This window comes from Pan paniscus, chromosome 20 (genome assembly GCF_029289425.2).
Source record: "Pan paniscus chromosome 20, NHGRI_mPanPan1-v2.0_pri, whole genome shotgun sequence".
Classification (NCBI taxonomy): domain Eukaryota; kingdom Metazoa; phylum Chordata; class Mammalia; order Primates; family Hominidae; genus Pan; species Pan paniscus.
In genome coordinates this window covers 20,229,155-20,253,479 of record NC_073269.2, presented here as the reverse complement: position 1 = coordinate 20,253,479, position 24,325 = coordinate 20,229,155, and the positions used below count along the sequence as shown (strand labels likewise).

Sequence of the window (24,325 nt, the reverse complement as noted above, 5' to 3'; positions counted from 1 at the left end):
CATGGGTGTAGTCATATGTACTCAGGAGGCTGAGGTGGGAGAATTGCTTGAGTGGAGAAGGGTGAGGCTGCAGTGAGCTATGATTATGCCACTGCACTCCAGCATGGGTGACAGGGTGAGATCTTGTCTTTATAACTTAATAAATAAATAAATAAGCCAGGTGCCATGGCTCAAGCCTGTAATCCCAGCACTTTGGGAGGCCGAGGTGGGCAGATCACTTAAGGCCAGGAGTTCGAGACCAGCCTGGCCAACACGGTGAAACCTCGTCTCTACTAAAAATACGAAACAATTAGCCGGACGTGGTGGCACATGCCAGTAATTCCAGCTACTCAGGAGGCTGAGGCACGAGAATCTCTTGAACCCAGGAGGTGGAGGTTGCAGTGAGTCGAGATCATGCCATTGCACTCCAGCCCAGGCGACAGAGTGAGACTGTTTCATAAATAAATAAATAACATGTGAACCATGAGGTAACAAGACTATTTTTATTAAAGTGACTCAACCAGATAAACATTTTCTGAGTTTGAGCTATCTTCGAGGAGTTAGGCAAAGCACCATGGAAGACAAAAAGAATGAGACATTGTTGTCCCAAACGATTTTTGGAGACAGCTTTTGGAACTGCCTTTACAGCCTGAATATTTTTTCCAGGTTGGATTTAATTTGTAGCAATGGCCAAAAGCCACCTAGTTCGGTCTAGTTATCAATCTAGATATATGGTTTTGTCTAATGTTAAGTGTGACTCTACAGTAAAGTGAGGGCTTTTATTATGTGATTTGCAAACCAACAGTTCCAAATTACTTCCAAAAACATTTATTGTCAACAACGATAATTTTTTTTTTCGAGACGGAGCCTCGCTCTGTCCACCCAGGCTGGAGTGCAGTGGCACGATCTCGGCTCACTGCAACCTCCACCTCCCGGGTTCATGACATTCTCCTGCCTCAACCTCCCGAGTAGCTGGGACTACAGGCACTCACCACCATGTCTGGCTAATTTTTGTATTTTTAGTAGAGATGGGGTTTCACCATGTTAGCCAGGATAGTCTCGATCTCCTGACCTCGTGATCTGCCCGCCTCAGCCTCCCAAAGTTCTGGGATTACAGGCGTGAGCCACCGCACCTGGCCAACAATGATAAATTAAGTGGATAATGCAGCAAGACAAGATAACTATAGGGAAGGAGAGCTTAAAATAGATACATTCTGGTTTCCTTAAAAAAACAAACAAACAAAAAACCCAGTAACAACAAACCAGTTGTTAATACCTATTCACAAAGCCCTGGGTACCCTCCTGCTCTTTTTCCATTTCTGATCATCTTCTGCATAATTGCCAGGGGTGCAAAATTAGGAGCCAGAAGATATTCACAAATTTCAATATTCTGTAATACAGAGTTAGAAGAAAGTTTCAATGAAGGAGTTACAATTACATCCTTTATTTCTTGCAGCTAATAACTTGTTTTCTCATGCTTTGTTAAAAATAAAGGGTTAGGCCAAGGCAGAAGAATCACTTGAGGCCAAGAGTTTGAGATCAGCTTGGCCAACACAGTGAGATCCTATGACTACAAATTTTTTTTTTTTTCGAGACAGAGTCTTGCTCTGTCACCCAGGCTGGAGTCCAGTGGTGCGACCTTGGCTCACTGCAACCTCCACCTCTTAAGCAGGCTCAAGTGATTATCCTGCCTCATCCTCCCAAGTGGCTCAGATTACAGGCATGCAACACTATGCCTGGCTAATTTTTTTTTTTTTTTTGAGACAGAGTTTGACTCTTGTTGCCCAGGCTGGAGTGCAATGGCGCGATCTCCGCTCACTGTATCCTCCACCTCCGAAATCTCTGCTCACTGCAACCTCCGCTTCCTGGGTTCAAGTGATTCTTCTGCCTCAGCCTCCTGAGTAGGTGGGATTACAGGCACCCGTCACCAAGCCCCGCAAATTTTTTCTATTTTTAGTACAGATGAGGTTTCACCACATTGGCCAGGCTAGTTGTGAATTCCGGACCTCAGGTGATCCACCTGCCTCGGCCTCCCAAAGTGCTGAGATTACAGGCATGAGCCACTGCACCCGGCCTCTAATTTTTGTATTTGTAGTACAGACTAGTGTGTTCACCATGTTGGCCAGGCTGCTCTCAAACTACCGACCTCAGGTGATCCACCCGCCTCAGCCTCCCAAAGTACTGGCATTACAGGCGTGAGCCACTGCGCCCAGCCAACTACAATTTAAAAACTTAGCTGGGTGTAGTGGCACATGCCTGTAGTCCCAGCTACTCGGGAGGCTGAGGTGGGAGGATTGAATGAGCCTAGGAGGTCGAGGCTTCGGTGAACCATGAATGCAACACTGCGCTCCAGCCTTTGGTGAACCATGAATGCAACACTGCACTCCAGCCTGGGCAACAGAGCAAGACCCTGTCATAAATGAATAAATTAATACATAGATACATGAATGAATGAAAAAATTTAATTTTTAACTTTGCTTAGGACCCATTAGTGATTTATGATTGCCCCTGGTTAAGCATGAGCAAACACATGATAGAAAAGAACTATTTTACTGGTATCCTATTATATCCATATATTCTGAAACCATAGGCCATCAGGAAATGTTTCATTACTTGGACTTAAAAAAAAATACCACGCAGACTTTTTTGGTTTTTTTTTTTGAGACGGAGTTTTGCCCTGTCACCCAGGCTGGAGTGCAGTGGCATGATCTTGGCTCACTGCAACCTCCACCTCCCAGGTTCAAGCGATTCTCCTGCCTCGGCCTCCTGAGTAGCTGGGACTACAGGTGCCCGCCACCACAGCCGGCTAATTTTGTTTGTATTTTTAGTAGAGACGGGGGTTTCACCATGTTGCCCAGGTTGGTCTCAAACTCCTGACCTCAGGTAATCTACCCGCGTTGGCCTCCCAAAGTGCTAGGATTACAGGTGTGAGCCATTGTGCCTGGCCCCATGTAGACTTTTTAGAACTGAGTTTGCTTTCCTTTTTTTTTTTTTTTTTTTTTGAGATGGAGTCTCACTGTCGCCCAGGCTGGAGTGGAGTGGCACGATCTCAGCTCACTGCCACCTCTGCCTCTTGGGTTCAAGTGATTCTCCTGCCTCAGCCTCCAAAGTAGCTAGGATTACAGGCGCCCGCTACCATACCTGGCTAATTTTTATATTTTTAGTAGAGTCAAAGTTTCACCATGTTGGCCAGGCTGGTCTAGAACTCCTGACCTCAGGTGATCCACCTGCCTCGACCTCCCAAAGTGCTGGGATTACAGGTGTGAGCCACCGCGCCCAGCCTGCTTTCCATTTTTAAAAGATGGGAATACAAAATGCTAAGAGAATGGCCTGGGTGCGGTGGCTCACACCTGTAGTTCCAGCACTTTGGGAGGCTGAGGGAGGTGGATCGCTTGAGCCCAGGAATTCAAGACCAGTCTGGGCAACATGGTGAGACCTCCTCTCCACAAAAATACAAAAATTAGCTGGGCATGGTGGCGCACACCTGTGGTCCAAGCTACTAAAGAGGCTGAGGTGGGAGGATCACTTGAGACTGAGAGTTTGAGGTTACAGTGAGCTATGATCCAGCCACTGCACTCCAGCCTGGGTGACAGAGCAAGATCTTGTCTTAAAAAAAAAAAAAAAAATATATATATATATATATATATATATACATATATATAAAAGGAAAGAGAAGTGGTTGTTTCCAGGTTTGAAAAATTTCACAGTATTATTTTAAGCTGCAAGAGACATATGCCTAACTTCCTCCTTTTAGCAATCTCAAAACTACCCCATGTTTACTAAGCTCTTCCGTGGCCAGGTGGGGTGCTTTGGAAGCCCTAGAAGAGGTCATATGATGTTTTTTCCCCTCGGACTCACACATGTAGAGTAGGCACATACGTCCTGGAGCTGACTTAGGGTTGAGTCTTTTTCTTTTTTGGAGACAGAGCCTTGCTCTGTCGCCCAGGCTAGAGTGCAGTGGCACAATCTCGGCTCACTGCAACCTACGCCTCCCGGGTTCAAGTGATTCTTCTGCCTTAGCCTCCTGAGTAGCTGGGATTACAGGCATGGGATTACAGGCATGCGCCACCACACCCGGCTAATTTTTTTTTTTTTTTTTTTTTTTTGAGACGGAGTCTCGCTCTGTCGCACAGGCTGGAGTGCAGGGGCGCGATCTCCGCTCACAGCAAGCTCCGCCTCCCGGGTTCACGCCATTCTCCTGCCTCAGTCTCTCGAGTAGCTGGGACTACAGGCGCCCACCACCACACCCGGCTAATTTTTTGTATTTTTAGTAGAGACGGGGTTTCACCGTGTTAGCCAGGATGGTCTCGATCTCCTGACCTCGTGATCTGCCCGCCTCCCAAAGTGCTGGGATTACAGGCGTGAGCCACTGCGCCCGGCCCACACGGGGCTAATTTTTGTATTTTTAGTAGAGGCGAGGTTTCACTCTGTTGGCTAGGATGGTCTCCAACCCCTGGCCTCAAGCCAACCTCCTGCCTCTGCCTCCCAAAGTGCTGAGATTACAGGTGTGAGCCACCGAGCCTGGTCTGACTTGGGGTTGAGTCTTAAGGATGGGAAGGAGCTGGGCGCGGTGGCTCACGCCTGTAATCCTAGCACTTTGGGAGGTCGAGGCAGGAGGATCGCTTGAGTCCAGGAGACAGAGACCAGCCTGGCCAACATCGTGAGATCCCATCTCTACAAAAAATAGTTAGCTGGGTGTGGTGGTGCACACCTGTAGTCCCAGCTACTTGGGAGGCTGAAGCAGGAGGATCGCTTGAGGCCAGCAGGTTGAGGCTGCAGTGAGCTATGACTGCACCACTGCACTCCAGCCTGGGGGACAGAGCAAGACCATGTCCCTTTTTTTAAAAAGGTGGGTTGGAAGAAAATCAACAGGGGGGCGTAAGAGGAGAAAGGTGCTACCTCCCTGCCCAGGGGCAGCCAAGGAGGATCCGCCTCGGCCTTGCTCGCAGCCTCCTCTCACCTCCTTTCCTCCACTTCACCCCAGCCCCGGCGCCCCCATCGCAGCTCTCTCGCCTCAGCCTCCCTACCTGGGGTCCCCCCTTAGGGCTCTCTCCTCCGCCTCCTCCATCAGTCTGTGGGGTCCCTCCTCACCATCCTCCCTCCCTGTGAGGGTCTGTCTTCAGACCTTTCTTAGTATTTTGGATGTCTCTCTCAGCCTTCAGATCTTTTCCCGCAGGCCCAGCCTGCAGTCCGCCCGTTTCCCCCAGCCCGCTCCTTCGCTCTGCGGGGTCTCCTCCCTCAGTCCGCGGTATCCCCCACTCACCTGGCAGCCACTGTCTCTCCAGAGCTCGTTCGCGCCGGGCGCGGGGGCGGGGCGCGCACACCGGGCGGCGGCGGCGCGGGGCCGCGCGCGCAGCGTGCGCGGTGACGTCAGTGCGCTGGCGGCGGCGGCGGCTGGGCTGTTTGTTCTGGTCTCCCGCAGCCGAGGAGCCGAAGCAGTGGCGGCGGCAGCGGCGGCGGCGGCGGCTGCCGGCGGTGCCCGCGGGCGAGCGCGGCCTGTGAGCTCGGCGGAGCGGCGGGCGGGCCCCGGCGCCGCGCAGGCAGCTCGGGGAGGGGGCGGCGGCAGCGGGCGGACGGCCGGCGGGGGCGGCGTGCGGCCTAGCGTCTCAGGTGAGGACTGGTGCCCTTCGGGGCGGCGGACGACACTGGGCGGCTGGCGGAGGCTCGCGGCGCGGTCCGCGTAACCTGCATTGCGTAATGGGGCCGGGGCGCCGCCACCTACGCCATCCGCGCGGCGCGGGGGCGGGGAGGCCGGGGCTACGCGGGCTCGGGCCTGCGGGCCTCCCGCGCCGTTCGTTCCTGGCCGGGGCGGCCTGCGCCGTTGGTGTCGGGGCGGCGGGGTCGCTCGCGGCTGTCCTGCCTTTGGTGCCGTCGGACCCGGGCTCGGGCTGGCCGGCGGGGCGCGGGTGGGGGGCGCGGGCGCCGCGGCGGGGCGGGCGGCCGGGGGCGGGCGGGGGGCGGGCCGAGGCGCCCGGCACTTCCTGCCGCCGCCATTTTGTCAAGTGAGGAGGAGGAGGAGGAGGAGGAGGAAGCGGCCGCCGCGGGGTCCGCGGCGCGCCCGGCCCGGGTAAGTCCGGGCCTGGCGCGGGGGCCGCGAGCGCCGCTGTCCCGGTCCGCGGTCCTCTGGGCGGGCTCGGCCGCGGCGCTCACGTGGGCCGGGGCCGGCGCGCTCTCCTTCTGGCACCCAGGTCGTTCTGCCTGGGCCGGGGCAGCGCGCCCCCACCCCCATCTCTTCACCTTCCCGGCGGTCCCCGGAGTGCTGCGGAGAAAGGGGCAGGTCCCCTGCGGAGGGAGGTGGCTGCGGCTGCACGCCGGTCTGAGGCCAGGCCTCAGGGCGGGAGCGGTGCCCTGGAGGCGAGCTTGGCCCGCTTGACGCACCCACTCTCAGCCTGGCAGCACCTTGCTGGGCGCTTTGTTTTGCTCGGTCCCTGCTCGCCGGCGTCCTTGCAACGGCCTATTTTATTTGCAGTGTTGTGTGGTGGTGGTGATTGTGGTGATTTGGGGTGGGGACGTGGGGGAGTTGTGATTCAGCGAAATAAAATGATCCCCCTCCTCCCAAACGGAAATAGCATGGCTTCACCCGTCTGAGATGCCCCCAAGGCTTGGGCTTGCTTGAAGATGGGAAACCCCACTCTGTTGTAGTGGACGGTGTAAATACTTTAGTTCAGGCCGGTGCATGAGTCATGTGCTTCTGCTGGGTGGCTGACCTCCCTTTTACTCAAGACTACGCTTTGTTTTTTTAAGATTTTTATTTGCTTGTTTACTTGTTTACGTTTCGTGCAGCCTGGTGGGGTGTCTGGTCTTGGGTTCATTTCTCTGCGTGTGTGTTGGATGCTAGTGACCCCTTGGAATGTATGCCTCACGAGAATTGGAATGTCTTTGCTTACCTTCGACAGGGCTCTACCAGTCCGTGGTTCCAAAAACCAAGTCGCAGTTTACCTCGTAAGCCAGTGGCTCTTTGGGACTGTAACAATGGTCGGGAGTTTTTTGTGAATGGAGCTGTCAAGTTCCCTACCGTCTTTGGAAGTTGTAAAGAAAGCGATACTCAAAAGGATTTATGAATGTGTTTTTAATTCCAAGAAAGTTTTTGATGGCACAATCTGTTTTATGATCTTGCCAATATATACATATACTTCGAGATGGAGTCTCGCTCTGTCGCCCAGGCTGTAGTGCAGTGGCGCGATCTCGGCTCACTGCAACCTCTGCCTCCCGGGTTCAAGCGGTTCTCCTGTCTCAGCCTCTCGAGTAGCTGGGACTACAGGCGCCCGCCACCACATCTAGCTAATTTTTGCATTTTTAGGAGAGACGCGGGTTTCACCATGTTGGCCAGGCTGGTCTCGAACTCTTGATCTCAGGTGTTCCATCCTCCTCGGCTTCCCAAAGTGTTGGGATTACAGGCATGAGCCACCGTTCCCGGCCGCCAATAATTTCATAAAACATTTATTTCGGTTTAATTTGGGTGGGGATTATCTTTTTTATCTTTTTGTCTTATCACTGATGCGTTGTAGATAACCAAGCGCTTCCCCCCAAAAACTTCAGCCAGGGAAAGATAAACCACTCAGGGTTTCCATTGATCAAATGGAGAAGGCAAAGCCTAATCTGAAACAAAATGTATTGCTGCTCTGTTATCCACCATACCTCTTACTTTGGTAGGAAACATAGTATCTTAAAGGCTCAAACTGGAGTTAGCCGGTCTCAGAATGGCTTTAGTTGGTCTTAATTGGAAGGAGTCGAGCCCACCTCCCAGTATCTTGCTAGCAGTCAGTCCAGTGGAATTGCTGAAGATAAGGAACTTTGCCTACGGATGAAAGATAAGAAGCTGCTGAGTTTTAAGGATTGTTTGGCTGTTCTGGGGTGCTATATGCCTAGCTTCGCTAGTCTGGAGGACAGCGAGGGAAAATTTTTAGCTAAGAATAACGAGAATCATTGGCCACTTAGTAAAATTTCCACTAAATTATTGAATTGTTTAAAGGAATTTAGACTTTGTTTCCAAAAGTTGCCTTTTTGAGCCAGTTGTTGTGATCTTTGTACTAAATTGCACTTTTGCTTTAGGAGGTGGGGGTAACAATATTTTCTTGTTTCACAATTCAGGTTATTGAATGACTTCAGATTTACAGATTTAAGAGATTGAATTTTGTTTTGTTTTTATTTTGTATTTTTTTAAGAGAGTCTAGTCAGTCGACAGGCTGGAGTGCAGTGGTGCGATCTCGGCTCACTGCAACCGCTGCCTCCTGGGTTCAAGCGAGTCTCCTGCCTCAGCCTCCCGAGTAGCTGGGATTGCAGGCACGCGCCGCCACGCCCAGCTAATTTTTGTATTTTTAGTAGAGACGGGGTTTCATCATATTGGCCAGTATGGTCTCGATCTCCTGATCTCGTGATCCGCCCGCCTCGGCCTCCCAAAGTACTGGGTTTACAGGCAAGAGACACTGCGCCCGGCCTGTTTTGTTTTTAAAGCAAAAAACCATTTGGCACCTCAGTGATTTGAAGACCCTGGGCTGTTAAATCTGCTTCTGACAACCTACTGTATAGTGTGTCGTATTTTGTGAATGTAAAATGTTTTGGTTTCTGATTTTGAATAAACTTGTAAAGTAGACCATGTTTGTCTTTATGTTCCTGGCAAATCTGTAAAAAGGAAAGATAAGCTTGTCATTGGAGCTCCTAATGTTTCATAAATCTTTGTGATTTTTGGTGTCTAGAAAAGAGTGTACATTTGCGAGGTGAGAATTGTGGGGAATTCCTTGCTGGTGCTGACATTTAATACATAAGAGATGAGTTTGGAAAGATAAAATTTCCTTGTTAACTTAAAAAAAAAAAAAAAAGCAGAATGCGCCGGGTGTGGTGGCTCACGCCTGTGATCCCAGCACTTTGAGAGGCCGAGGCGGGCAGATCACCTGAGGTCAAAAGTTCGACACCAGCCTGACAAACATGGAGAAACCGCGTCTCTATTAAAAATACAAAATTAGCCGGGCATAGTGGCGCTGCCTGTAATCCCAGCTACTCGGGAGGCTGAGGCAGGAGAATCGCTTGAACCCGGGAGGCGGAGGTTGCGGTGAGCCAAGGTCATGCCATTGCACTCCAGTCTGGTCAATAAGAGCGAAACTCCGTCCCAAAACAAAAAACAAAACCAGAATGTAAGTTGGATGAGGGCAAGGTTTTGTTTGCTTGGCTTTGCCTGTTTTATTCTGTTGTATCTTGTGCCTAGAAGAGCACCTTAAATAGTCTCAATGAATAAACGGGAGAAATAATTGAGCAAGAATTTTGCATGCCGTAATGCCAAATGCAAATAATCCCGCTTTAAAAATGTTGTTAGCCGTGGACATAATTGTTCGGTAGTGACTTACAAGGAATGTGAGTTTTAACTAAGATAACGCTGAGGTCCCTCGGTGTTGCAGTAAACTTATTAGTCCGAGCAGCCTGGCATGCAGTGTGTTTCCATGCACTACTGGACATTTCCCACTTAGCAGTTTGAAGTGCGGTGAGTGGCTTTGCGCTGTGGTTCAACCCTGACCTGCCAAAAGTATTTTCAAGAGGGATATGAAGTGGGCAATAAACACATATATGGGTAGCATTTCTTAATGTGAATCTCATGTTGTCAATAAAAACCTGTTAAGTTTTTTTTAAAAAACATTGAACACATTTTTAAATATTTTGATTTTATGTGTGCATGATTGGCCAATCTGTCTCTACAATTAGTCCTTGAGCCCTTACTATGTACAAGGAAAGACTGAAAGATATTTGTATAATGACTTTAATATGCATAGTCTTTATTATTAGCGTGTTCATCCTCCACGTTTATTGAATATCAATTATGTATAATTTGAGCATACTATTATTGTAAAATCCTACCAAACATCTTTTTAAGAAAATAATAGCTTTGAGATAAACGTTGTTATACATGATACAATCATCAGTTTTTAAATGTATTTACAGAGATTTGCAGCCATCACTGCAACCAATTTTAGGACATTTCCACCCCCCCCAAAAGAAATCCATTACCTATCATTCCCCATGCTCCTGCCCACCCCCCGCCACCTTTGCCCCTGGAAGCCACTCATCTACTCTCTGTCTCTATAGATCTGCCTGTTCTGGATATTTCAGGAATCCTACAATATGTAACCTTTTGTGCCTGGCATCTTTCACTCACTGTACTGTTTCCAAAAGGTTCTTGCTGTGTAGCATGAATCAGTACTTCATTCCTATTTATAACTGAATGATACTCCATTATATGGCTATGCTACATTTTGTTTACCCGTTCATTAGTGGTGAACATTTGGGTTGTTTTCACTTTTTGGCAATTGTGAATAGTACTGTTAAAAATACATTTGTGTACGACTTTTTTTTCTTTTTTTCTTTTTTCGAGACAGAGTCTCGCTGTGTCGCCCAGGCTGGAGTGCAGTGGCACGATCTCAGCCCACTGCAGCCTCCACCCCCCGGGTTCAAGCAATTCTCCTGCCTCAACCTCCCAAGTAATTGGGATTACAGGCACCTGCCACCGTGCCCGGCTAATTTTTGTGTTTTTAGTAGAGATGGGGTTTCACCATGTTGGCCTGGCTGGTCTTGAACTCCGGAGCTCAAGTGATCCACCCACCTTAGCTTTCCAAAGTGCTGGGATTACAGGCGTGAGCCACCGCGCCTGGCCTTTTGCGTACAGATTTTAGTTTCTCTGGGACAGATATCTGGGAGTGGAATTGCTGGGTCATATATCTATGGTTAAGTTTTTGAGGGTGCACAGCGACTTTTTAATGGCATTGATGTTTCTAGTACTTAGGTAGAATGGTTAAAAGCTTAGTGGGATACTGAGTAACTGTTTAAATGAATGAGGAAGTGGAACTGCAAGGATATCAGCATGTTGACATGTTGTATTCTGCCTTCATGGTTTGGTCACCGTTTGGTTTTTTACATTGTGCATGGTTACAGAACAGTTTGAAATGCTGCTGCATAGAGAACAGTCTCGGAGATGCACCCCAAACTTGCAGTTCCTTTATTGTAAAGGGTGATGTTTTAAAGCAGTTTGTTTTCAGTCTCGACAGGCTACCAACCTCAATTAAACCATGTCCACATGTCCTAGCATAATTCATGGAATGTAGTCCACTCTGAAGAAGCAGAGGAAGAGAGTTCTGAGTCAGGGTGAGGGCAGAGCAGCCATCTGTCCCATTCTTGTCCTCGTCCTGAAGAGGAATAACATTGGTTGTTCCACATCATTTGAAAAGGAGATTGTAAGGCTTTTTCTTTAAACAAAAGTAGTGCATGGTCATTTTAAGGAATTTGGAAAATGTAGAATGTTAAAATGATGGTTAAAAATGATCTCTTAATCCCATTTTCTTTCCTTCCAGTTATTTGTCTTTGTCTGAGTAACACAATTTGGTTGTAGTGAAGTTCTTTGTTTTTAATTTTAGTTTTTATTTATTTATTTATTTTGAGGCAGAGTTTTGCTCTGTCACCTATGCTGAAGTCTTTGCTCTGTCACCCATGCAGAGATTGGCTCATTGCAACCTCTGCCTCCCCGGTTCAAGCCATTCTTGTGCCTCAGCCTCCCAAGTAGCTGGGACTACAGGCGCCCCATGCTGCCACACCTGGATAATTTCTTGTAGTTTTAATAGAGATGAGATTTTGCCATGTTGTCCCCACTGGTCTTGAACCTCTCGCCTCAAGTGATCTGCCTACCTCGGCGTCCCAAAGTGCTGGGATTAGGATTACAGGCATGAGCTACAGCGCCCGGCCTTTTTTTTTTTTTTTTTTTTAATGCTACATTGTGAACATTTCGAAAATGTTTCGTTTTGACTGGCTGCTTAGCTGTCATATGAATGTACCATAACTTCTGCTATTTTTGGACATTTGGACGTGATTTCCAAGTTTTCTTTTTCTTTCTTTCTTTCTTTCTTTTTTTTTTTTTTGAGACGGAGTCTTGCTCTGTTGCCCAGGCTGGAGTGCAATGGCACGATCTCAGCTAACTGCAGCCTCTGCCTCCCGGGTTCAAGTGATTCTCCTGCCTCAGCCTCCTTAGTAGCTAGGATTACAGGCATGCACCACCACGCCCAGCTAATTTTGTATTTCTAGTAGAGACGGGGTTTCTCCATGTTGGTCAGGCTCTTCTGGAACTCCCGACCTCAGGTGATCCGCCCGCCTCAGCCTCCCAAAGTGGTGGGATTATAGGTGTGAGCCACTTCATCTGCTGTTTTCTCTTTTTTCATCTTTGAATTGGGAGGTGTATATTTTTGAAAACTTGATTTAACTTATTTTTGGAAAGGTTGCATGTATTTCCATTTCTCCAATCAGAGCTTGACAGGGTCTTGTTTATAGGGGTGAGATTTTAAACATTTTTTTCCCCACAAATGATGATGTATGAAAACAAAATGTGTCTTTTTTAATGTGGTGAGAAGTAGAAGTGTCTCTAGGCTCTTGCCCTTTGACTTTTCTACCCTCTCCTGCCCAGAGTTGGACTTTGTTTCCTGAAATCAAGTATCCTGACCCGGCAGTACGAGCCCAGTCCAGTCTTAACTGGAATGCTCTAGGGAGGGTGACCTTGGAGGGCTTGGGCAGCCTCTTGGCATCCAGTCCTATCTCATTTTTGCTGCCTTGCTCCAAAGACTGATAACACCAGTATGGCACATTCAGGCCTCGGTTAGAATCCTGGCCCTGCTACCTGCTGTGTGACATTCAGTCTGTCACTCAGCCTTCCCAGAGCTTCACTGGCCCATCTTTCAGATGAGGTTAAAATGAGACAGTGCCTTAGAGGACACACAGCACAGGGCTTGGCAGCAGTGCTGTGCCCTCTCAAGGTTAGCTACTGCCGTCCTTGCCCAAGGTGAAGAATAGAAGTGGGAAGAGGAAGCCAGGGGTCAGAGTAGAGCTGCTGACAGCCAGGAGGTGCACCAGCTGATCTGGGGCATGGTACTGGGTGACACTACAGCCCACCAGGTGCCTTCCAGAGGTGCCACGTCTTCCAAGTGAGCTCTGAGTGGAGACCAGTGGAAGAGGTGCTTGAAAGAGGGATTGTGTTTGTTCTTATCTGATAATGAGATTAAGAGCAGTGATAATGGGATTAGTGGAGGTGCAGCAGCTTTGGGGGCATCCACCCTGGGATGTTTGCTGCAGAGTTTGGGGAAATGATCCAGCAGGGGAAGCTGGCTCAGTGTATCCTCAAGCCTAAAATGTAACTTACCCATCTTATGAAAACCTGGTTATCTGAACACAAAGACTTGGTCAGGGAGCCAGAAGGCACTGGTGGGCCAAAGTTTTTCCAGAACACTGGAACATCTTTCCATACCTTTCTGGCCTCCATTGGCTCTGATTCTGATTGTATTGGCATCTGGGCTTGGTGAAAGGATTCTGGTCCCCAGGAAGGTGTAAGGTCTCCCTGGAAAAGTTTGGTAGAGTAATTTTGGCAGCTGGATGTGTGGAGGTCCTGACTGGGAGTCTGGCGTACTGCCAATCGACTTTGGGCCTTTTGACCAGAAGAACCAGTTAAGTCCAGTTACTTACTAGGCGTCATTGGGATCCGGTTCCACAAAGGTTGCCTTTTGGTTGTGTGAAATGCAATTGAAAGATATATTTTCTTTAGAGGTTGGTCACATAATCTAAGCATTAGCTTCAAATTAAGAGAATGTGAATAAATTTGACATTTGTTCTATTTTTCATTTATCCTAGGTGTAGACAGTTGTGTGATCCTTCCCCTTCCCCCCTCCCCAGGCATGTGTTAGCCTGTTCTGCCCAGTGTAGGAAGTTTCTGGGACCTTGGGCTGTGGCAGACAGCATTGGTTGGGCTTGGGTGGAGCCGTGTACCAGAGCAGGAGAGGAGAGAGAACACCATGGAGTTCACTGTTGGGTGCAGTCCCAGCCCCACCCCCTTCTGGCCTTGACCTCAGGGGAGTTACATCGTCTCCATAATCCTCAGTTTTCTCTTCTGTAAAATGGGATCAGTGTGCCTGCACAGTGACAAAAGGGGGACCATGTGGGTACTGACCTGGGCCTCATGTCTAATTGTATAAAGATGCCTGGGACTGTTGAGAAAGATGGGGGCCGAGGAGTGCTGGCTTTGCTTTCTGCCTGAAAAAGTGTGAGAAATGCTATCCAGGCCCTTCCTACTTAGTATGTGTGGTCACCTTCCTTGTCTTGGTCTCCACTCAAGGCTGAAACTCTTTATTTGTTCCTAGCTGCTGTTAGTCAGTAGACACTGGTACATTGTCAGCCAGCACCAGGGGAGAGGTGTTGGGCTTGGTATTACACAATTTTCAGAAACGTGAATTAGTAATTCTCGTGTCCTTGTGTGTTGCTAATGTCTCCAGTTGTTCCTTCTCAGGCAGTAACACATACATGTCTATGGGTGGATTAGCCTTCGAGGTTTTGTTTTGGGTAAAGAAAAGGGAAGAGGGTGAGAAAAATTTGGGGACTTCATACTTGAAAATTTTCCATGCTGTTTGAGGAAACATATTTTGTGGGAGCAGATCATTATCATGAGAGTTGAAACAAAAAAACTACATGGAGGTGGAACCTGCCAGCCCAGTGGTGGGTGCCAGTCTGGGCCATACTGGGCTGCTGGGGCACACTCAGCAGGGGACATCTGCCTGTGTCCTTGGACCCGTTGCCTAACCACTCTAGCCTCAGTTTTTCATATATAAAGTAGGGCGCATAGGTTTTGATTCCAGAGAAATTTGATCAGAATCTGGATTTTAAGAGAGAGCAGTTCTTTTTTTTTTTTTTTTTTTTTTAAAGAGATGGAGTCTTGCTGTGTTGCTCAGGCTGGACTTGAACTTCTGGGTTCAAATGATCCTCCTGCCTCAGCCTCCCAATTAATTGGAAGAAAATAATTCTTTGTATTTTTGTTTGTTTGTTTGTTTGAGGCAGAGTCTCACTGTGTCACCCAGGCTGGAGTGCAGTGGTATGATTTCAGCTCACTGAGAGCTCCACCTCCCAGGTCCACGCCATTCTCCTGTCTCAGCCTCCCAAGTAGCTGGGACTACAGGCACCCACCACCACACCCAGCTAATTTTTCTTTTCTTTTTTTTTTTTTTTTTTGGAGACAGAGTCTCTCTCTATCTCCTAGGCTAGAGTGCAGTGGCGCAGTCTCAGCTCACTGCAAGCTCTGCCTCCCAGGTTCACGCCATTCTCCTGCTTCAGCCTCCCAAGTAGCTGGGACTACAGGCACCTGCCACCATGCCTGGCTAATTTTTTTTTTTTTTTTTTTTTTGTATTTTTTAGTAGAGACGGGGTTTCACTGTGTTAGCCAGGATGGTCTTGATCTCCTGACCTCGTGATCTGCCTGCCTCGGCCTCCCAAAGTGCTGGGACTACAGGCGCCCGCCACCACGCCTGGCTAATTTTTTTTTTTTTTTGTATGTTTTAGTAGAGACGGGGTTTCACCGTGTTAGCCAGGATGCTCTCGATCTCCTCACCTCGTGATCCACCCGCCTCGGCCTCCCAAAGTGCTGGGATTACAGGCGTGAGCCACTGCGCCTGGCCTTCTTTGTGTTTTTAAAACCATGGGTCATGGCATGGCTTGAGGCAGGAGAATGGCGTGAACCCGGGAGGCGGAGCTTGCAGTGAGCCGAGATCCTGTCACTGCACTCCAGCCTGGGCGACAGAGCAAGACTCCATCTCAGAACAAAACAAAACCAAACCAAACCATGGGTCATGAAACAAATATAGTGGGTTGCAATTGGTGTATAGGGGAGAAAAGGGAAATGTCAGAGGGTGTCACAATTTTCAAGGATATTTCATAAAACCTTTGCTTTGATCTTAGGTGTTGTGTACATGATAAAATGTGTTTCTTATGGGGGGGTCATGTCAGAGGAGTTGAATTACATTGGTTTCCATGCTAATGGAATCATCAATTCACAATTGATGGCAATTGTGAATACCTTGATTTTTGTGTGTGTGTGTATGTGCCATTTTGTGATCTGTTTCTTTGTCATTTGCCCAATGATGACTGTCCTGGATATGCTTTCTAGTAGCAGGTGAAAGCATGGATCTTTAGTTTCTTTTCTTCCCTGTACCCACTGTGTTTTAGAAGCTTTGTAGGGGGTAGGGTGAGGGAAGTTGAAGAAGCATGGAGTGGTGAAGGTCTAGTAGTTTGCCACAGGTGAAATAAGAAGTATGTAGAGTGTCATTTGTGTGCATGTGTGGTAAGCTACTTGTCGATTATTCTCAGATGTTATTCTCCTAACTTTATTCAGATGACTGTGAGGAAATGGTTGTATTACTTAGGTCTTTCTCTGGTATAAATAAACAAAATTAGCTGAAGCAGAAGGGAATTTGTTGCCTGATGCAACATGAGGCTCAAGAGTAGTTGAATCTAAGGGCTCCACAATGACTTCAGAACTTGTTCTTTATCACTAATGTTCTGACCTCAAGGTCAAGAGTGAGTCTTCCCAGTAGTGCTTTCTGATGGCAGTGGATTCTAGGTTGGATCATTGCCCATCTCTGACCATGTGCAGAATGGGAATGCTTAACTGGCTTGCCTCAAGCATGGCGCCTGTAGCTGGTCTCTGCCCTCCATTCCCTCAACCCAAGTGGTAGCTCCAGCAGCATCTCGCTTGTTGATACGAGGCATGCTAGATGGGATGCTTTGTCCAATGGACAGAGTCCCCTCCCTCTTTCCCTTCCTTCCTTCCTTCTTTCTCTTTTTCTTTTTTCTTTGTTTTCTTTCCTTTCTTTCCTTTGTTTCCTTTCCCTTTCCCATTCTTTCTTGATGGAGTCTCGCTCTGTCGCCCAGGCTGGAGTGCAGTGGCACCATCTCGGCTCACTGCCTCCTGGGTCAAGCAATTCTCCTGCCTCAGCCTCCCGAGTAGCTGGGATTAGAGGCATGCGCCACCATGCCCGGCTAGTTTTTGTATTTTTAGTAGGGGCAGGGTTTCACTCTGTTGGCCAGGCTGGTCTCAAACTCCTGACCTCAGGTGATCCATCCGCCTTGGCCTCCCAAAGTGTTGGGATTACAGGCGTGAGCCACTATGCCTGGCCCAGAGTCTTATACTAAAAGTAAAATGTACCCCCGAACTTGGAGCAAGAAATTATGGATGGCTGAAAGGAGGTTTCCATACTAGTTTGTAAACCAGAATTAGTGGAAAACAGTTCAGAATTGAGTTACTCACAAAGGGTAGAATGAAGATAGTTAAGGATGTGTGTATCCCAAATATTTTCGTAGAAGATGAAATGAAAGACACTGTGTATCTTACCTGTGTCAGGCATAGAAGGAGCTCTGGGAGAAGTCAAGCCAAGTCTCAGGAGTTACTTGGGTGGGCTGAATGATCCAGTTTGGCGGGAAAACAGCCCTGAAGGGAGCACAGGAGTGAGACCAGCTTAAAGTGTTCAGGAAAATCTTGGATAAGAGACCAGGTAGATATAAAGTTTAAATAAATGCTTACAAGATTGAAATTGTGTTTATCACATTAGGTCTCTCTTCCATATAAATAACAAGTTGTTATTTATATAACTTAGGTAATCTGTATGGTATATTGTTATTACTAGTAACTATTGTTAGTTCAGGAGACTGAATTCATCTATCTTCCATGCCTGCAAAAGGTACAGTTGTAATTTTGCTATTTGCTAAGCTATTTCCATACTCAAGTTCTCGTAGTCTGCTGCTTGGCATTCCTCAAGCATTACGAAAAGCCTCCTCAGATTTCCATAATCAAAAACAAGTGTTAAGTTCTACTGTAATAATCGTTTTCCTACAGTTCTCACTGTTGGAAATATTATTCCTTTAGGACACACAAAATAATTGAGTCTAGTGGCTAAGAATGGGACTGACCCTGCTTCTCCCTAAATCATCACTCCTTAAGAGGAGGCTGGAGGTCTCCTTGAGTATGCTACAGATGCTTTGGATCCTCTCTCCACAAAAATGCACATAGGCATAAACATTGAACTCTAAAGACCAGGTACCAGAATGAATTTCCTGATTTTACTCTGTGGAAGAAAAATTTATTACGATGTTGGTTAAAGGGCTATTGATGGCTTTTTTGTTTTTTTTTTTTTTGTTTTGGAGGTAGAGTCTCACTCTGTTGCCCAGGCCGTAGTGCAGTGGCATGATCACAGCTAACTGTAGTCTCAGCCTCCCCAAATTCAGGTAATCCTCCCACCTCAGCTTCCTAAGTAACTGGGCTACAGGTGTGGGCCACCACACTCAGCTAATTTTGGTATTTTTTTGTAGAGACGGGGTTTCACCATGTTGCTTAGGCAGGCTGGTCTGGAGTCCTGGGCTTAAGCAGTTCATCTGCTTTGGCCTCCTAAAGTGCTGGGATTACAGGCGGAGCCACTTCACCCTGCCTCTTGATGGTTTTGAATACTTTTTATTTTTATTTTTTAAGACAGGGTCTTGCTCTGTTTTGTTGCCCAGGCTGGAGTGCAGTGGCATGATCTTGGCTCACTGCAGCTTTGACCTCCCAGGTTCAAGTGATCCTCCCACCTCAGCCTGCTGAGTAGCTGCAACTACAGGTATGTGTCACCATGCCTAGCTTATTTTTAATTTTTGATACGAGGTCTCACTTTGTCATCCAGGCTGGAGTGCAGTCACTCACTGTAGCATCGGCCTCCTGGCCTAGGTGATCCTCCTACTTCAGCCTCCCAGGTAGCTGGGACTACAGGTGTGAGCCACCATGCCCAGCTAATTTTTTGTATTTTTGTGGAGATGGGGTTTCACCATGTTTCCCAGGCTGCAACTCCTGGGCTCAAGTGATCTGCCCACCTTGGCCTCCCAGAGTGCTGAGATTACAGGTGTGAGGCACCGCTCCCAGCCTTTTTTTTTATTTTTTGAAGAGACGAGGTCACACTATGTTGCCCAGGCTGGTCTTGAACTCCTGAACTTGAGCAAGCCTCCTGCCTTCTTTGTCTCCCAGACTGCTGGGATTACACAGGTGAGCCACTGTGCCAGGCTGGTTTTCACATGTATCTTACTTTTCTAGACATTTACAACTTTATGACTTGGAAACAGGGTGGATCACCCATTTTGGTTTGTCCTTGCAAAAATCCTCCAGAGGTTTCACAGAGTTGTCAGGTAACGTGTCAACAGTGATGTGAACCTTCCCAGGGCCCCTGTGCCCCCAACTTTGTCAGCCTGTGCTCTTTCCTGGGGATAAGGAATTTGAGAATGTACCAGAATGGGTCTGTTGTAAAGGCCGCAGATGAGGGTCTTGGAGCTAGGGCTCTACACTGAAGCTGCTGCTGTTTGTAAACTGTCTCCATGATTTGCTGTTGGTATGGAGCCTTTGCTGCAGAAGGTAACTGAATGGTTCCTAGCCAGCCTCATTATTTATATGGTGGTGTTGGATGTGGGTAGGCTTACAAGATTTATGCTGTGGTCCCTTACGTGGCTTAATGTGTGCCCTCTGCTGCGGGACATTTGCTTACGCATGCACTTGAACCTGCAGATTGAGGAAGAAAGCTTGTGGGAAACTACCATTCTTCAGCATGACATGCTTACGTTTAGGGATATCGACATGCTACACCAAGCAGTGTACACAGTGCCACTCTCTTTCTCCTCACATCCTTGTCTGGTGGAAGGAATAGGAAATATAATACCATAAACTTGAATAATTCATACTTCTGTAATTGGGGCAGAGTTGAGTCAGAGGATGGAAAAGAACTCTTATTACTTCTAAGAATAGCACCTATTACAGACTCCTTCACCCCCCCGCCCCAATCTCTGTAGTTTGAAGATTAAACTTGTATGTGCCAATGGATGTTTTCCCTCATTCATGTACCATTGGTCTTGGCTTTTATTAATCCCATTTCTCTGCTCAGTTGAATTGCAGTCTTACTGTACAGGCATGATTTTTGTAACTTAAGCAGTTTCCCCTTTCTATTTTGTAATTAAGAGAAATAAGATCATGTGCGTGAAAGAGTTCTGTGAAAGGTGGTGCTATCTGTGTGTAGGTTGTTTTCATTTGTAATCTTCATTAAAAATTACTTGGCTCTGAAGCACTTTCAGTTATAAAAAGCTGCCAAGTAATAGAGTTGTGTGTGTATGAGACTCTTCATATGTTTTCCTTTTGACAGTAGGAAACCATTCAGCTGACAGATTAGCTGCCTGGAAATAATACCACCTTCGTGTTCATCTTTTTCAAAATAATAGCTCAGCTATCTGTAATCCCAGGAATGCAGTTTTAAATTACCAGTGTTAGAGCGGTCTCTCTATTGGGCCCTTTTGAGTTGCGTAGCATGCTGCCTGCAGCTTGCTTATCCTCAGTCTTGAGGCCTGTCTGCTCTGGTAACTGATGTCCTTTGCACTTGTGAGAGCTGGTTACCCTTTCTGGCCTGTGTCTCTTTCCCCTGACCTTCCTGACCACCACCACCACCACCACCCCTTGCCCACCACCCTTCACTCCCATTGTTCACCTTAAAGCAGTCCTTATCTTTGTTGACTCTGAAAAGTTCAGGGTTTGTAGCAAATAGCTGCCTATGAATAGGCTTCCCTGTAAAGTATAAAACTACATTTTCTGACTGGATGCTTGACATCTTCCTTAATTTTTTTCTATTGCTTACTGCATGCCTGTTTTAAAGTGGTGGAGCCAAACATCCATCAGTCCAGTTTCTGTGTCAACCATGATGCTGTAGGGAGCTGCAGACTTGGTCACTTCACTGCCACATTGCCCTCCCCAGACCCTGAGCTTGAGCACACTGCTGCTGATTGTTCTGTTTTAGCGAATATTTCTAAGCCTCTACGCATTCCTTAAGTCCTCGGAAAACAACCATATACACTGGGCACTAGTATCATCCCGGTTTGCAGATACGGAAGGTGGTGCTTGAAGAGCTGTCACTTGGGTAGGGTTGCAGGGTCACAGAGTTGGTAAGTACTTGGAGCACTTGTGTCCAGAGCCCACTAGCTCTTGTCTGCTGTGGCATAAGCTGTGGGAGTCCACCATATTCAGCTTTGTGCTCAGTGAACTCAGATGGTTTGGATGATACGTAGTGAGCACAGGGTAGAGCTCAGAAGTGCTCTCCAAGATGTCCAGGCAAGGCAGCCTGAGAGGGAGGAGACCTTCCAACTGGGAGCATAGGAAGGGGGCTAGCATTGAGTCTGGTTCTTCAGTGAGGACAGCAGAGGTTTGGAAAGAGACCTGGACAGGTCTGAAAGCAAGTACCTGTCCCTTGGAGGTGCTCACCAGTGTGAGGGGATGATCAGAAGAGGGATGCAGAATGCTGACTGGACAGGTCTCCTTTTCACCCAGACATCTGGTCAGTAAAAACACTGCTTCCCTCCTGAGGAGTTTCTCATGAAGACATTGACAAGAGTGGAATTTAACCTCATCTTCAAAAAGTTTCCGCTAGAGAACCAAGTTGCCTTGATTTGGTTTCACTTCTATTTTTTCTTTTTCTTTTTTTTTGAGATGGAGTTTGGCTCTTGTTGCCCAGGCTGGAATGGAATGGTGTGGTCTCAGCTCACTGCAACCTCCGTCTCCCAGGTTCAGGTGATTCTCCTGCCTCAGCCTCCTGAGTTGCTGGGATTACAGGCATGCGCCACCATGCCCGACTGTTTTTTTGTATTTTTATTAGAGACAGGGTTTCACCATGTTGGCCAGGCTGGTCTCGAACTCCTGATCTCAGGTGATCCACCGCTCCGGGCCTTCACTTCCATTTATCCTTTTGCTACTCAGAGCAAGTCTGGGAATATAGAAGCAGGATGGTTGGGGGGAAGTAAGTAAACTGGAGTGTGTCTTTAGTCCAGGTGCCCCAGGCTTGTTAAAATTATGGTGTGAACTGGATAATCTTTCAGGATTATGGTGAGCTTCTCAGTCTTTTTTTTTTTTTTTTTTTTTTGAGACGGTGTCTCGCTCTGTCGCCCAGGCTGGAGTGCAGTGGCGCGATCTCGGCTCACTGCAAGCTCCGCCTCCCGGGTTCATGCCATTCTTCTGCCTCAGCCTCCCAAGTAGCTGGGACCACAGGCGCCCGCCACCACGCCCGGCTAATTTTTTGTATTTTTAGTAGAGATGGGGTTTCATCGAGTTAGACCAGGATGGTCTTGATCTCCTGACCTCGTGATCCGCCCGCCTCAGCCTCCCAAAGTGCTAGGATTACAGGCGTGAGCCATGGCGCCCGGCCGCTTCTCGGTCTTGAGGTGCTTTTTTTTTGAGACAGAGTCACCCAGGCTGGAGTGCAGTGGTGTGATCTCAGCTCACTGCAGCTTCCACCTCCCGGGTTCAAGTGATTCTCATGCCTCAGCCTCCCAAGTATCTGGGACTACAGGCGCCTGCCACCACGCCGGCTGGTTTTTTTGTATTTTTAGTGGAGATGAGGCTTCACTATATTTTCAGACTGGTCTTTAACTTCTGATCTCAAGTGATTCACGTGCCTGGTCCTCCCAACATGCTGGGATTACAGGCGTGAGCCACCATGCCCGGCCCTTGAAGTGCTGCTTACTGTAGGGTAGAATTGAGTTCTAGCTCGTGGGTGCTTCCCCCTCCATCCCCTTAAGGATTCTGTTTCCAAGAGAATTTCCTGCCTGCCTCAGGCACACCAAGTGGAACTCGGTCAACATCCATGTCCCATGCGTGTGCTGGTGGATGTACTTGGTAATCAGACACTGTTCTGCATTCACTGCAGACATGACAGTGAGTGAGGCAGGTGTTTCAGGGATCCTAATGTCTCCAGTGGTGATTGTTGCACAAGATCCTAATACCCCTGTGCTAGAAAGGTGGTGATTCATTTAACAGGTGTGCCATGAAGGATTTTACTTTTACATCTTTTCTTTGACTTCGTAAAATGACACATGATCTCATTCAATAGGAAATTGGCTCTGAATACCTGTGGGGAAAAAAAAAAAACCAAAGCCAGTCCAGAGAAAATGGTAGAAGTGGTTAAACTCCACGCACAGTGCTACTAGTAAGCTAGTTGAAAAGTACACAATCAAAATAGAATAGATGACTACAGCATGATTATGCTACCCTGAAACCGCACTGCATATAGGATAAGACCTACACTCCTGTCATGTAGCACCCTGGGCTCCTGGGTTCTGTGACACACTGTTGCCTCATTCAGTTCATTTGATTCTTCTTCCAGACATCCCCCCAAACTCCATTTCCTCCATCTTCCAAGGTCTGGTCTAGACCTTACTTATTTTACAGTGTATTACCCAATTTCCAAAGCAGTGCTGTCCAGGGGGACTTTCTGCAGTGTTGGGACTGTTCTGCAGCTGGGTTATCCAGCCTGGTAGCCACTGTCCCCTGTGGTAAGTGGGCCTTTGAAGGGGGCTTGGGACACTCAGTAGGGCTGTTGTCAACCTGTTTTGACAGGTTTTAGAGAAAATGGGGTCACTTTAGTTCCTTGACCATGTGGAGCTTGTCGACATCCTCATGGATGCTGTCATTGAAGCAGTTGGATGTGCAAGCCTGGAATGCAAGGGTGGATCTAGACCAGACTTGGGGGCATTGGGCATCTCCAGGAGGATGGATGTGAGGGCTCCTCCCAATAAGACGTCAGAAATAAGAGTCCCAGCAGGGTCCCAGACTTGAGAAAGCCAGGCCCCTGTGTAGTAAGAACACAGATTAGTGAATTTGCTTTAATCTGGGGAATGGTGAAGGGCTTTTCTTTCCAAAACAATGTGTCCTCGAGTGAACTCCAGTGACCTAGATAAGTATCATGTTTAATAGTTTTGTCCTCTGTTCTTGGAGGCTAGAAAATTTCCCACTTCTCTTTGGAATTTGCTTTGACTGACATCTTTCATTTCATTCATTCTATGCGTCCACACCCTCACGTCCTCCATTTTGTGAGCAGGGTTTTGGGAGCAGGACTGGCTCATTTTGGCACATTATATTTGTGTGTGGAAAATGTGAAGTGCGAACGAAAGTTCAAGCACATACTCAAGGCTGAGCTGTGGTACTAGAAGGTGCCAGTGGTGGGTCCACCTGGAGTGAGTCAAGCAGTGGTTGAGATGACTTGAAAATATCCCCTATCGATGGTTCAGGCAGGATAGCCCCTGAGTTCCTAAGGCAGAGATTCTTAAATTTGGTCTGTGTCATCTTCCCTCTCCCTCATCATGGAGTTTTTCCGGCAAGCACTTGATGTTTCTGGTTATTGAGCAGTTACTTGTGCTGAGTGCCAGGGATTGTCTGGGTGCTGGAGGTCAGCGGTAAGCAAGGTGGATGATGCCCACCCTCCTGCCTGCCCATTAGTTCATGTGCTAGGAGACTGCAGGGCAAATGATGCAGCCTGCTTGGCTTTTACTCCATGATTACAGATTATGAAATATAAATATTAATACATTAAATAGTTCTTACTAAATCATGACATTCACACTTTTTTTGAGATGGAGTTTTGCTCTTGTTGCCCAGGCTGGAGTGCAGTGGCGCAATCTCGGCTCACTGCAACCTCCGCCTGCCGGGTTCAAGCAATTCTCCTGCCTCAGCCTCCTGAGCAGC

General features: G+C 47.8%; 1 protein-coding gene and 1 long non-coding RNA gene across 4 annotated transcripts in view; one reads left to right on the top strand and one right to left on the bottom strand.

Moving 5' to 3' along the window:
• Positions 1–1,171: 1,171 nt before the first annotated feature.
• LOC117977000 (uncharacterized) lies at positions 1,172–5,306 on the bottom strand. Its single transcript, XR_004667883.3, has 2 exons — positions 5,243–5,306; positions 1,172–1,369 (listed from the first exon to the last, which is right to left on the bottom strand). It is a non-coding gene; the product is annotated as an uncharacterized LOC117977000 (long non-coding RNA).
• Positions 5,307–5,358: 52 nt separating this feature from the next.
• The window catches only part of BRD4 (bromodomain containing 4), a 97,736-nt gene continuing 78,769 nt past the window's right edge, over positions 5,359–24,325 (top strand). For 2 of the 3 annotated variants that reach the window (XM_008966111.5, XM_055103236.3), the window contains exon 1: positions 5,359–5,589. The gene's annotated coding sequence lies outside the window, so the exon portion shown is untranslated. Of the gene's footprint in view, positions 5,590–5,943; positions 6,047–24,325 lie in introns of those variants that run through there. The other variant, XM_063599977.1, reaches the window with a different exon arrangement.